Genomic DNA, 14154 nt, shown 5'->3' with positions numbered 1-14154 from the left:
AGCTAGCGGTGTTACTCTGGAATTAGAGATAAACACTAGCTTTATCATACACAAACCATAACAAGAAAAAGGAAGGAATGTTTTTTCTGTGTCTTCCCCTATCTGAGCTATTACTTGCTTGTTAACGTTATTTTAATTAACTAAAAGCTAATGGTCTTTTACGTACCTAAAGCTGAAAACTTGATGATTTCTTTTTATTTTTTTTAAAGATTTTATTTATTATTTTGAGAGAAGGAGAGAGAGAATGAGAGAGAGAGTGATTGAGAGAGAGAGAGAGAGGAGAGAGGTCAGAGGGACTCCCTGCCAAGCGGGAAGCCCAGTGTGGGACTCAATCCAGGCACTCCAGCATCATGACCTGAGCCAAAGGCAGTTGCTTAACCAACTGACCCACCCAGACACCATATGAATTCTTTTTAAGATAAATCTTGTTTTTAAAATATTCGTATGTGCCCAGTGTTACTAAATTGGAATAAAAGTTTATATATTCACATACGTTTACCTTAAAAATCTCTCTCATTTTCATTTTGATTGCATGTGTTATTATAAAGTAGCTGCACCAGTGAGAGCTAACTGCACAAACCCATCAATTATCAAATTTTTAGTAAAAATAGAGAAAACATTCATCTTATTACTCATCATCCCATATTTAAAGAAAACTTAAAAACTCTATAGTGACAGTAAACAAATATATATCCCTTTATGCTTAGACAGAAATGTTTTGTCATAAGTGAAGATACAGATTTCTGACACATGCTGGTCTGAAGCTCTCCAATGGGCTTTGTTATTCTCTAAGGGAGGTCCCTATAGCTTCCCCTGAAGACTATTAGCCTTTGCTGATCAATGTATCCTAATCAACTGCCCATCTGTGAGAACCAATGGAAAAAAGCAGAAGTCCAGTTCCACAGATTTATTTTTATCTCATGAAAATCACTGGGAGTGTTTGTGAACAACCATTTATTACCTTCCTTGGGGCCCATCTAATTAAAATTGTCTGTCTCACTGATTTGCTATTGAGTGAGATTTAGAAGAAGAGTGATATTGCTATAAAATGACATAGTCATAGATTTCATTACCATCCTCACAGGGAACCATTTGTCTTTCTACAGTATCCTCTTATGGTCTCTCATCTGTAACTGATCTGATGTTGAGTTCCAGAAAGTAGGCCTAATCCCTATAGATCCTAATCACACTAAACATAATTATTGCCACTTGTTGTGTCTCTTTTGTGTGTCTGCCAGTGTTAAAAAGGAATTACAATGATTGTTTTTATAGTGCTCTCTACAAAGCTACCTGTAGATATATGGATATTACAGAGGATGGAACTGATTTTAAAGACAGTAAATGAACTGCTTGGGGCCCATAGATCATGACTCTGAAGGGATTTAAAGTCAGGACTATCCATAGAACCACAGGCTCTAAGTTTTTCTTCTACCCACTATGCCAGGCCTAAGGGTCTGAGATCTTCCTGGAGAGAATTAAGTTGATTGCTACCCTTTCCAAATTCCAAATCTAACAATGCCCTCTAACTAGATGAGGTGGTAACTTAATAAAATATTTCAGAAATAAGGGCTGAGACAATAATACTGAATAAACTTATATGTACACCTTGGGATAAGAAAAGGTTTGTTAATTAAAAAAAAAACAAAAGGATCAATGATAGATCAGTGATGAGTTTATTCTTTGTACAGTTGACAGGAAACATTCATTCTCAGACACATAGCCAGTGTTAGATTATGTAATTAATGACTGCACAGATAAGATCAAGAGCACATGCGTCACCTTCTTTTGGCCATCAGTCACAAATACACACACACCAAGAAATATAGCACATAACATCATCCTTGGATCAAAGGTTCAGAACACATTTTGCATAATATTGTGAATATGCCTGTAATAACCACATTAGATAGATCCCCTAAAATGATGGATGTATTAAAAATAGCTGCAAAACAGAATATTCTACAATCATTTTAGATATATTTTTAAAAGTCTTAATGATTTAAAAAACTCTTCACATAAATCTACACTGTGGAGGATATAAAACCAAATACATGTTTACACTTACATAAAATATGCTTCTGTATACTCACATATACATTTACTAAAATAATGCCCAAAGGAAACAGAAAAATACATTCAATGACTATGAGAGGTTTGAAGAATTACAATAATTATTTTTCTTTTTGTACTATTCTCTATTTTTCAAGTTTTATACATTGACTATTATAAAATTCATTATATAAAAAAGTAATAACATAATATCTTCAAGATCTTAAATTAAAATGGTATAGATTTATCTAAAATGAAGTTTGTTCTACATCTATAATCCTTTTCCTCAAATCATGAGAGTTTAATAACTTCATATTTATTTTACTTTTCCTTGTCTCGAGTATTTCAAACACAGGTATAAGTTGCTTTTCCTTTCTGCTTTATAAACATGGTGATGGTATGCCTAAGTAGTATTGTGATTTATTTCATCTTGTTTGTGGTTAGAATTTCCAGAATGATAAGGAATTAAATGAACAGCTTGCCCTAAGGAAAAATGCTGTTGTTTAAATGAAGAAAAAAAAAATTTAACCATCAGTAGACAGTGAAATTTGAGTCAAATTTTAGCTTAATCAAAAATCAAGATGAACTAAGACTAAATAAAAAAAAATTCTAAAAATTATATCTCCAAAATCAACCTGATTCTTCTTCATTTTTAAAATCTCAAACAGTATATATTTTAGTTTATACTAAATGAACTAAGATTCATGAAGACAGATACTCTCCTCTCTCTTTATTCCCACTGCCTAATACAGTAGTTGGTCAATGAATATGTCTTTAACGAATTAACAATTGAGTGAATGAGCAACAAAACTACTGACAAATATATTCAGATATCTTCAATTTAAAAAGCCCTAAAATAACTAAGATACATATTTCTATTTTTAAGAGGGTATTCTGCTTGGGAAATAAAGTATTCATATTTAATGATTTAGGAATAAACTATCATAAGTCCAAAGTAATTATTAAACGGGTATACTTTCATTCCATATTTTTCAATACAATTTTAAAGCTCATTCAAATAAGAAAAACATGCATTTCTTCAGTAAACGGTTAATATTGCAGAATATTTCAGTTAGCACACTTACGATAACCAAAATTTAAGTTCTGACTCCATACATTTTTTTCCTATTTTTTTATACCATCCCCATTGTTGGCCTCATCCTCATGAATTATAAAACATGATCATTATTCCATGGAGTCATCTTAGATTATTTACTAGGATATTATATTAATCCACTCATTTGTTTTCCTTTATCATGCATCTGCTTCTTCCAAGTAATTATTTACACCTTGCTGACCAAATATTTAGATGTTCTTTAGGGTTATGGAAATGCTATTTAAAAACTCAGAATTGACGACATGGTGAAATCCCATCTAATTCTATAATTCTATACAAAATTCCACAGATGAAATCTTTTTGTCAAATACTATACACACACACACACACACATATGTACACACACACAAATACTATATGTATATATACACACACATATATATATATGATTCATCTCTTCAAAAGTAATTGCCTAAATCATCCTTAACACTGGCATGGTATACTGCTGAGACCTTTGGAGTAAGAAAATACACAGCTGGAATTAATATTCCCAGTACAGTCAGTGTTCCCAACAGAGGTAATGTCAGTTTTAATTGATAAGAAAGGGACAAAAGGCAGAATTATTAGCCTTGATGCTTCTTTAAATATGGTCATAAATGCACATGAAACTTTATGGCATAGCTGCTCCAATAGTGCCGTAGAATCATGCAAGTATTTCTGTGATTAGGTACTCCATAAATCACTGAAGAAAACATTCCAAACCACCACCCTTTTTGCTCACCCTTCTCTAAGAAACTATCAAAAGTGTAGGTCAGTTTTGTTTACTTCAATCACTCCTAGAAGCTCTAGGCTTACCAGATCATTCGTTACCGTTTCAACACACATCTCTGTGATGTTTGGCACATGCTCTAATCTCACCTAGTGCCTTTCCTTCCACTGAAGTCTTTCCAAGTGGCCCCCCAAGAATTCCCTTCACCTCCTTGTCTTAAAAATTTGCCTGTCTGGGACGCCTGGGTGACTCAGTGGGTTAAAGCCTCTGCCTTCAGCTCAGGTCATGATCTCAGGGTCCTGGGATTGAGCCCCGCATCGGGCTCTCTGCTCAGCGGGGAGCCTGCTTCTTCCTCTCTCTCTGCCTGCCTCTCTGCCTACTTGTGATCTCTGTCTGTCAAATAAATAAATAAAATCTTTAAAAAAAAATTTGCCTCTCCTTTGATGATACTGTCTCCCATGAATTTTTCTTAAATAGAGACTCTTTTTTATTTTGTTCTGCTTTGCATTTTCCCCCAATTTATCCCCTTTTTAATTTGTTTTATTTTATTTCTTTTCAGTGTTCCAGCATTCATTGTTTAGGCACCCCCACACCCAGTGCTCCCAATACATGCCCTACATAATACCCACTGCCAAGCTCACCCAACTTCCCACCCCCTCCCCTCCAAAACCCTCAGAGTTGTTTCTCAGAGTCCACAGTCTCTCATGCTTTGTTTCCCCCTCCAATTTCCCCCAAATTCATTCTCCTTTCCATCTCCCAATGTTCTCCATGTTATTCCTTATGCTCCACAAGTAAGTGAAACCATATGATACTTGACTCTCTCTGCTTGACTTATTTTACTCAACATAATCTCTTCCAGTCCTGTCCATGTTGATACAAAAGTTGGGTGTTCATCCTTTCTGATGGATGCATAATACTCCATTGTATATATGGACCATATCTTCTTTATCCATTCATCCATTGAAGGGCATCTTGGTTCTTTCCACAGTTTGGAGACTATGGCCATTGTTGTTATGAACATTGGGGTACAGATGGCCCTTCTTTTCACTACATCAGTATCTATGTGGTAAACTTATCCAATTTACCTTGTCTCAAGGCCAGAGTGTCAGGTCCACCAAGACAGGTTGTTTTTATTTTCATTGCTTCTTTAAGACTATCATCCCCACCCTACCTGTCCCTCACTTTTATGACAGACAACAAACTCTAGGCCTGCTGTCTGATGCACTGAATCCACTTCCCCATTTGTCACTTACCTGAAAGAAGAGTTTTGGTCTCTAACTTTTCTTTTTCATCTCTTTATTTAAGTGACCCCATATCTACAGGCATTTATCCTCACTGTCCTTCAGTTCTGGAATATTTTCTTGAATTATTTCAGTGATGATTTTCTCTGCTTTGATTGATGTAATAAAGCTTTTGATGGATACTCTAAATGTCTTAAATTTTCCATATTCTCTGTTTGAGATTTTCTTTAAAAGATTTTATTTATTCATTCGAGAGAGAGAGAGAACAGGGAAAGGGGCAGAGAGAGAGGGAGAAGCAGACTCCCCGCTGACCAGAGAGCCTGATGCAGGGCTCCATTCCAGGATCCTCAGATCATTACCTAAGCTGAAGGCAGATGTTTAACCGACTGAGCCATCCAGGCCCCTCAAAGATCTTTTCTTTTAATTCCTGGAAAATTTAGGAAAGATAGCTTCTATTTTTTTGTTTACTATTTTTTGTGAAATTTTTATTTCTACCTTCATGTTTTTAATTTCCAAAATGATTTTTAATTGAATTTTTGTGTGAGTTTCATGGACACAACATATTTTTTTTTATTTCTCCAAAGATATTAGTGACAGTTTTATGTTTTGTTTTGTTTTTTTAAACTCTGTGTGATCTTTGTCTTGTTTAGTTTATCTGTTTGTTTTATTGTGTGCATTTGTTAGGGCTTTCTCAACTCTTTTGGATACTCAGTTGTCTACTCATTTCAAAGTGTGTTAATTACAAGCTAATGGGGGAGATTTAAATGTGTGCAGTGAACGCAATTTGATCACTTTAGCCTTCACTGTAAGGCAATTTGGTTGATCAATGTTTGGAGAATCCCTGATATTCCTTCCTATCTACAGGTCGTTCCTCTGGACCTGATCGGATGCCTTGAGAAGATCTCAGGAGACCACACAATTGGATGCCATTATAGAGCTAAGTGATTAGAAAAGGCTGGTGAGTACTAGACTTCTGCATATGAGTATTCATTTGATCCTTTATTTTCAACAAAATAGTGCTCTTACCCTCAACTGTACCTATTTTTTTCTTAGTTCAAAGACCCTTTGATTTACCATCCTAACAGAACAAATGCCCAGGCTTTTTGTTAGTGTTGTTATTAAAAGCTTAATGAGACATAATTCAAATACCTTTATTATTCACCCACCTAAAGCTTACAAGTCAGTATTTCTTTACCATGTTCACAGAATTGTGCATCTATCATAATCTAAATTTAAAACATTCTTGTCTCCTGTTAAGGAAACCTTATGCCCTTTAGCAATTACTTTCCATTGCTCCTGTTCCCCACCCTTGGCAAATGTTAATCTACTTTCTGTTCCTAAAGATTTGTCTACTTTGTATATTTCATATCAGTGAAATCATACAATATGTGATCTTTTGTGACTGGCTTCTTTCACTTAGCATAATGTTTCCAAGGCTCATGTCGTAGTGTATAACAGTACTTCATTCCTTTTTATTGCCAAATTATATTCTATTATCTGAATATGCCACATTTTGTTGATCCATTCATATAGAATGGAGAGAATCCAAAGAGACTATTTTGGTGTCTAGTTGTTCCTTATTCAGACTTTCAGACAATAATCTCAATTTTAAAAATAGGTAGTGCTATCAATATCTGAAACTTTTAAAGATTCTGTAGAATGAACTGGGTCATTTTTTTAGCTTCATCTTGCCACCTTGAGATACTCCTTTCTTCTTGTAATTCAGGGGCCACGTTTTTAGCTGAAGTTTTGCTTCCATAATTTTATTTTTGTTTTCTTTTATCTCCCTATTTTGACCTTATTGATTTCTGTCTCCTAAAAATCCCTTTACCACCCTTTTAGTGGTTTTCTGGGGATAGCAATATAAATGCACTCTTTCTATGTATGATCTGTACTCAGAAATCAAACTCAGGTACATTTTACTATGTATTGTTCTAATCTAGATTTGTAAAGTCACTGTATAAAATGGTTGTGCACATATATTCACAAACAGGATAAAGCATTTGTACCTCTGCAATTTATTGCCTGTGTATCTCTGATATCACTAAATAACTTTCTCAGTGCTAAAATAGATACTCTGTACTACATAACTGATTTTATCATTCACACAAAAACTAAAATGACCTTTGGTGAAAGAGGCTGGTTATTTACCTGCCATCAATTTGAAACTGTGCACTTTTCACATATTGTATACTTTATTAATTATCAAATGTATATTTTGTCATCAAGTTGAAAATAGTGAATGGAAGAATCATAATTCTAAAAATCTCTAATTTAAGAACAAATTGCGTGAGGTTAATGTGAGAAAAAGATACAGGATATTTCTTTAAGACGATTTCCAGAGATCATGACTCCACAAATCCACTATACTCATACTAATATGCTTTTGTAAATACATGACTTAACCTCTAAGTTTCAATTTCATCCTCCATAGAATTTGTATTGATTTACAAATAAACTCATTGTACAGCTTCCAAAAGGAGAAAATTATGCTGACCTACACTATGGTTATGAAGGAAGGCTAATCATTAGGCAAACATTACCTAGCAGAGTGCTAGACACAAAACAGTGTCTACACTTAACTAAGTATTCAGTTGCATACTACTGTGGATGAGAACTCTGACAACACATCCAGTTCATATCAAAACCTTGCATGAGTTGATTTTGGATAATGTATTGTTCCTCTTTGCCCTCATTTTTAGTTTCTAATATTGAGGTGATCATATTATTTACTCCATATGCTTCTGTGCAGTTTCAAATTAATATATTTGTATAAAGTCCTTATAACAATGCCCTCCCTCAAAAAATATTAAATATTAATATTAAGAATAATTGAACATAACATACTTGTCACATTCCTTAAGGAAATCCTAAGATAAAAGACAGCCATATTTAAACACCACAAAAGTGTTACAGTCTTTAGGGAGAAGCCCTAGGTCAAAGCATTTATTTATCACTTCCTATTTATATGACTAGGACCAAGTTTCTTAAGCTCTCTGAACCAAAATACTCCACCTAATTCACTCATTCATTCATTCACTCATTCATTCACTCATTCATCCATCCATTCATTAATTCACTAGTCATTTATTTGATAACTATGATGTATAAGGAGCTGTATTGGATGAACCAGAAAGATAATGGCAAACACTATACTTTTACTTGGTTCAGGCATTGTGTTGAAAATAAAATAGTTAATTTATGAAAAAAGGTAAATTTAAGAAGTGTCATTTCCATTTCTCCTTTTTCCCACATTTTTATTATAGTAAGGCTTCATAGCTTAAACCGAGTCATATTGTTATAAAATCCTATCAGCCCAAAAAGAGATAAAAGAAGTGATCCAATTCATCTCTCTAATTTTTGAAAAACTAATATAAATGAATGAGAAATAATTTAGGTAAAATGATTTTTTTAAGATTTTTACTTATTTATTTGATAGATCACAAGTAGGCAGAGAGGCAGGCAGAGCGAGAGGGGGAAGCAGGCTCCCTGCTGAGCAGAGAGCCTGCCGCAGGGCTCAATCCCAGGACCCTGAGACTATGACCTGAGCCAAAGGCAGAGGCTTAACCCATTGAGCCACCCAGGTGCCCCTAGGTAAAATGATTTTTTAAAAGCAGCAGCTATATCATAACACTGACAGGAAGAGCAATAAAGACTCAGCATACAAGTAGCCAAACATTTTTAAAAGCACATCAATATTATCATTATTCTAGAGAACATTTATAAAGATGGCACATTACCTGTTTCTGTAGAGCAGGGGTCAGTAAACTACTTCTGTAAAGAGCCGGGTAGTAAACACAGATTTGTGGGCCATACAAAGTCTCATTCTATTCTTTTCCCAACTCTTTAAACATGTAAAATCCATTCTTAGCTCACGGAACATATAAAAGTCAGCCAGAGGTCAATTTGGCCTAAAAGTACTGACTCCTAGTTAAAAAAAAAAAAAAAAAATTGAAACCTGTTGAATTCACCGTTAAAATCTCTTATAAAGAGCTCTCCAAGTAGCTATTCCAACTCCTCGCTTTTCGACAAGGATAGCCACTCAGTCAATCATCCAATCAACATAGAGGATTCAACACCTACTAAAGGCATAGTAGTATTGAAGACACTGGAAATATTGGTATTTCCCCACACTGATTTTTGTCCTAGTCTAGTTTTTTCTCCACATTGGAGTCAGAATATTTTTAATAGATGTCAGATCATGCCATTCCCCCCTTGAAACCCTTTGGCGAATTGCGTCTGAAATCCATGTCATGACTTACAAGCTTTTCATATACTGAGCCTCACAAGCTAGTCACCTTTACCTGCAAATATTACTGGTGACCAGTCCTGAGAGTTGCCTAGCCTTCAGTGCCAATGAACTCACTGCATTTTTGACTTTAGGAACATTACCTAAATCACTGCTTTTGCCTCCTACATTCCTTCCTCAATTTTTTGCTCCCTTAGCTTTTAGTCATCCTTCTGATCTCTAATTATTAATTCCCATGGGAGTCTTCCCTGATGTCCCCAATTCTTAGACATATTCAAACATCTCTAAAATCTAGATTCATCTTCCAAATGGCATTTGCATTCAATATAGTACTTTTTCTATATTCCAAAAGTTTTGAATGTTATTAAATCAATGGTACATGAGACATTTTTTTGGCTTCTTACAACTAGAGAAATGTGGTGTGTTCTGAGAGGAATCTATAGTTGCTCTTTTATTATAGTTACTATTATGTTATTTTTTCCCATCAGAATCCTAGAGGAGAACATAGGCAGTAATCTCTTCAATATCAGCCACAGCAACTTTTTTCCCATTTCATCTTAAAAGTGCCATGAGTCCTAGACCTGTGCCCATCTCAGTCACTGCTCACCTTCAGAGTTTAACACAATGCCATAGCTTAAAAGATAGCCAATCCATATTCATTGCTTACAGAATGATCTCATTGTTCTTCATTCTCTCTAGAAGCAAACACTTGGTGCTAAATGTGATACAAAAACATATTGGGGATTCCTGGAATCTCAATGATTTAGGAAATCTTGTTTCAAATCTTGTTTCAAACCTGGGGGAGTATAGTACTTTCCAATATCCTTAATTCACAATCTCTGCTTTTGCATTTACTCAAATTGCTTAGATTATTTAATTTTGTAAAAAGTGCCCAGAACAATTTGTTGCAAAGCTCAATAAATTAAACAATAGGAATTAATTCCCACCAAATATGTCATGATTTTTTTTCTTTGTTTGATTACAAGTTTATGGCATCAAGGTGGAAGACTTCACATTATTTACCACATTAGATTCTACCACCCATCTCAGGGCCTCCTGCTGTGCATCAACCCTGTTCCACGATGCAAGCTATGACACAAGTAACCACTTCAAAAATCCAGACCTGTCTTCATTCTGGATTTGCAGATAATTAAATTCACCACTACAGAGATAACAGAAACGCTTTGAGAGTATAAAGCAAAAAGCATGGATTTTGCAGTGAAACCAAGATGATGAGTTTCACTTCTAGGTCTTCCATTTACTCACTGTGTAACTTTGGCCAAGTTGCCTACTATCTTCAAACATCAGTTTCTTCAAATGTCAAATGATATGGAAACACTTATCACTTCAGTTTGTTGTAAAGATCAATGAGCTGACATAGGGAGCCCATCGAGTGTGGTGGCAGCTATGGGTCACCTGGATGACTCAGTCAGTTAGGCATCTGCCTTCAGGTCAGGTCATGATCTCAAGTTCCTGGGATTGAGGCCCCCGCCGGGCTCTCTGCTCAGTAAGGAGTCTGCTTCTCTCTCCTCTTCTTCCTCTGCCCTTCTTCTCCCCCGACCTCCTACTCACTCTCTCTCTCACTCTCTTCTAAATAATTAAATAAAATATTAATAGTACTACAGCTGTGAATGTGAATAATGGGAAATGGTATACCGAGCTATCTAAAAACACAAAAATAATAATTTCAGAAAAATAAGTATCGGTGGGAGAATTTTCTAGTCAGTGGAATTTTCTCCCATACTTCATACAAACTCCAATCCCTACTCTCTATTTACCATTGAATAGTTGTGTTCGCCTTCAACAGCAGTGGACAATTATAGCAATGTATCATGATATTCAGCAATGGTTAAAAATAAAAGTTTATGTTTAAATAATGTTTATATAATAACTTAATAATTATGTTTAAATAATAGCTATTGGTTTTCTTATTATGTTTTAATAATAGCATTAGCTATTAATCCTCTTATATTTTAAAAAATTATGGGTTTCCAAATATAAGAAAATGAAATCAGTCTTACATTATAATTTTATTTCACAGCATGAGAGTTATGCTGTAAATAGTCTTGTGTAGGTATCTGGCCTTTCATTTAAGAACTCCAGTAATAAGCTCACTCAGAACAGAATCAAGCTTTCAAAGCCTGAAGGATAAGTTTGTTCTGATACGAATTAAGATTTAATTTTCAAAATGATGGATAATAAAACTTACCTTAATTACAGAGGTTTTGGTTAACCATTTCTAGTGTTCTTAATATTTCAAGGCTCCATAGAATTTAAAAGAGTGATATTTGTTGTAGAATTTAAAGTGAGCTCAACTGGTGAAACTCATTTAATAGAAATAAAGAGTCATTCCAGAGAGTTTATTAAGTTCTTCTCATATGACAACACACTTGTTAGGTGATTTTAAGTCAGTTTGAAACAAAATAGACACCATCTCTGTCATTAAAGTCCAGTGGGGTAAAACTTTGACAGTCAGAATCAAAGACACAAAAAAATAAAACCAGATGCTATAAAGGCAAACATTAGCATAATTGAATACCTAAAAACTTTAGAATTCCATATAGCAAAAAAAAGTTATAAATAAATGTAAAAGAGAAATATAAAACTTGGAGAAACATATAATAAAGATATAAGAAATAAGCACAATAATGTTAGTCAATAATCACATTTTGTATGTGACTAATATCTATATTTATCAGTGCATATAAAAAAAAAGAGTGAGGAAAGGGACACCTGGGTGGGGTCGGTTAAGACTCCAATTCTTTTTTTTTTTTTTAAAGATTTTATTTATTTATTTATTTAACAGAGAGAGACCAAGCAGGCAGAGAGGCAGGCACAGAGAGAGAGAGAGGAGGAAGCAGGCTCCCTGCCAAGCAGAGATCCCGATGCGGGACTCGATCCCAGGACCCTGAGATCATGACCTGAGCCAAAGGCAGAGGCTTAACCCACTGAGCCACCCAGGTGCCCCAAGACTCCAATTCTTGATTTTGGCACAGGTCATAATCTCAGGGTCATGAGATCAAGTCCCAAGTTAGACTCCATGCTCCGTGGAGAATCTGCTTTGGATTTTCTCTCCTTCTGCCCGTCCCCCTGCTTTCTCACTCTCTCAAAAATAAATAAGTAAATATTTTTTTAAAAAAAGTGTGAAGGAGGATACACACCAAACTATTAACCTCTTGGGTGTAGAATGAGGTTAATGGGAAAGAAGATGTAAATTCCTGTCTTTCCATTTTAATACTTATCAGTGATGCCTGAGTTATTTATCCAAGCCTATATTCTATATAATTTAAAAGATATGTAGTAGCCACACCAATAGAGGGACAATATAAATGAATCCAAAATATCTGCAAAATTATTTAATTTATGTCCTATTCCTTCAAAGTGAAGCTTCAATCATGTGGATTCATTAAATAATAGAACAACTAAATAATAGAACAAAACCTAACCTTCTATCAGAATTCCTTACTATAACATAATGTGTGTGTTGAAGAAATAATTGAATGATCAAATTAAATCACACCTCAGAAAATGCATAACTATATCATGCTAAAAAATGTATGTCTTTAAAAAAAGAAAGTACTCATTAATTTACATCTAAAAGTATATACTGACCAACATTTAATTTTCAGACATTGTACTAAGTCCCAGGAAAGCAAAGACAAGATGAAGATCTTCAAAAGAGGAATAATTTCCTGAGATAGAAGATAAAATCTCAAAGAATCACAACAAAATGGAATCACATTGCTAGAGCTACACATTCTATGTTTTATGGACATATAAACAAGAAAACAACTAATTTTGATCAGGGTTCAAATGACTTACCAAGGTAGAAATGTTGAACTTAAGCTTAATGAGATGAATGAAATTCATCAATAAAATAAAGGGAAAAGTTCCCCTATAGACAGAAAGAAAGGTGTGAACAACATGGTTAGAATCCACATATTAGGGTGAAGAGCTTAACACGACTTTTTCTTTATTGTGAATACGAACTTGAACAAGAATATGAATCATCCAGGAATCTGGTTGAAATTCAGATACTGATTCAGTAAGGCTCAGGTGCCGTCTAAGTGTTACACGCTTTCTACAAGCTATCATATAAGGTTTATTCTACTACTCCATCCACAGACATCCTTGAATAACAAGGACATGGTGCATTTGATAAATCATGTTATGAAGTATATCTGCCTCATCATGAATCTATATTCCATTAAATCAAGTTTCAACAATTGAAGTTAAGTTTGTTACTCCATAGTGACAAACTATTTGACGTTTCCAACTTCAGAGGAAAGTAAATATTTTATATTCTTTTAATTTGTTAGTTTTTTAAAATTAGGGTTGGGTTTGCTGTGTTGCAGGTTTTGATTTTTTTTGTTACATTCTTTACTTCCACACCTTTTCCTGGTCCTGATTCTACAATACCTAGTTTGGTAAGACCTCTATAATTTTTGGTAATCATGTTCATAGAAGCCTACAGTGCCATGAAAGAAAATAAATGAGTTATCCGCTTCTTGCTTGATGACTGAATATTACTGTTTAACATAGGTTTATATAACATATATGCTTCATAGAAAGTACCACTGATTATAGCATCTTCCCTTCCATTGTTGGGCAAGGCTGTTGACATAACTAATCTGGGAGAGCAAATGTTTTTCCTCTCTCTCTTTCTGTTCCCAGTACATTATTAAAGCTATGTTTTCATGGTAATTCAGGATTTGTAATCACATTTCTTAGGATCAAATCTGCACATTTCAATCATAGAGTAATTTCCTGTTCTGTAAATTGGTAACTA

The sequence above is a fragment of the Lontra canadensis genome, unplaced genomic scaffold, assembly GCF_010015895.1.
Source record: "Lontra canadensis isolate GAN:19392208 unplaced genomic scaffold, GSC_riverotter_1.0 scaffold37, whole genome shotgun sequence".
NCBI classification, from domain to species: domain Eukaryota; kingdom Metazoa; phylum Chordata; class Mammalia; order Carnivora; family Mustelidae; genus Lontra; species Lontra canadensis.
This window is presented reverse-complemented; position numbering follows the sequence as displayed.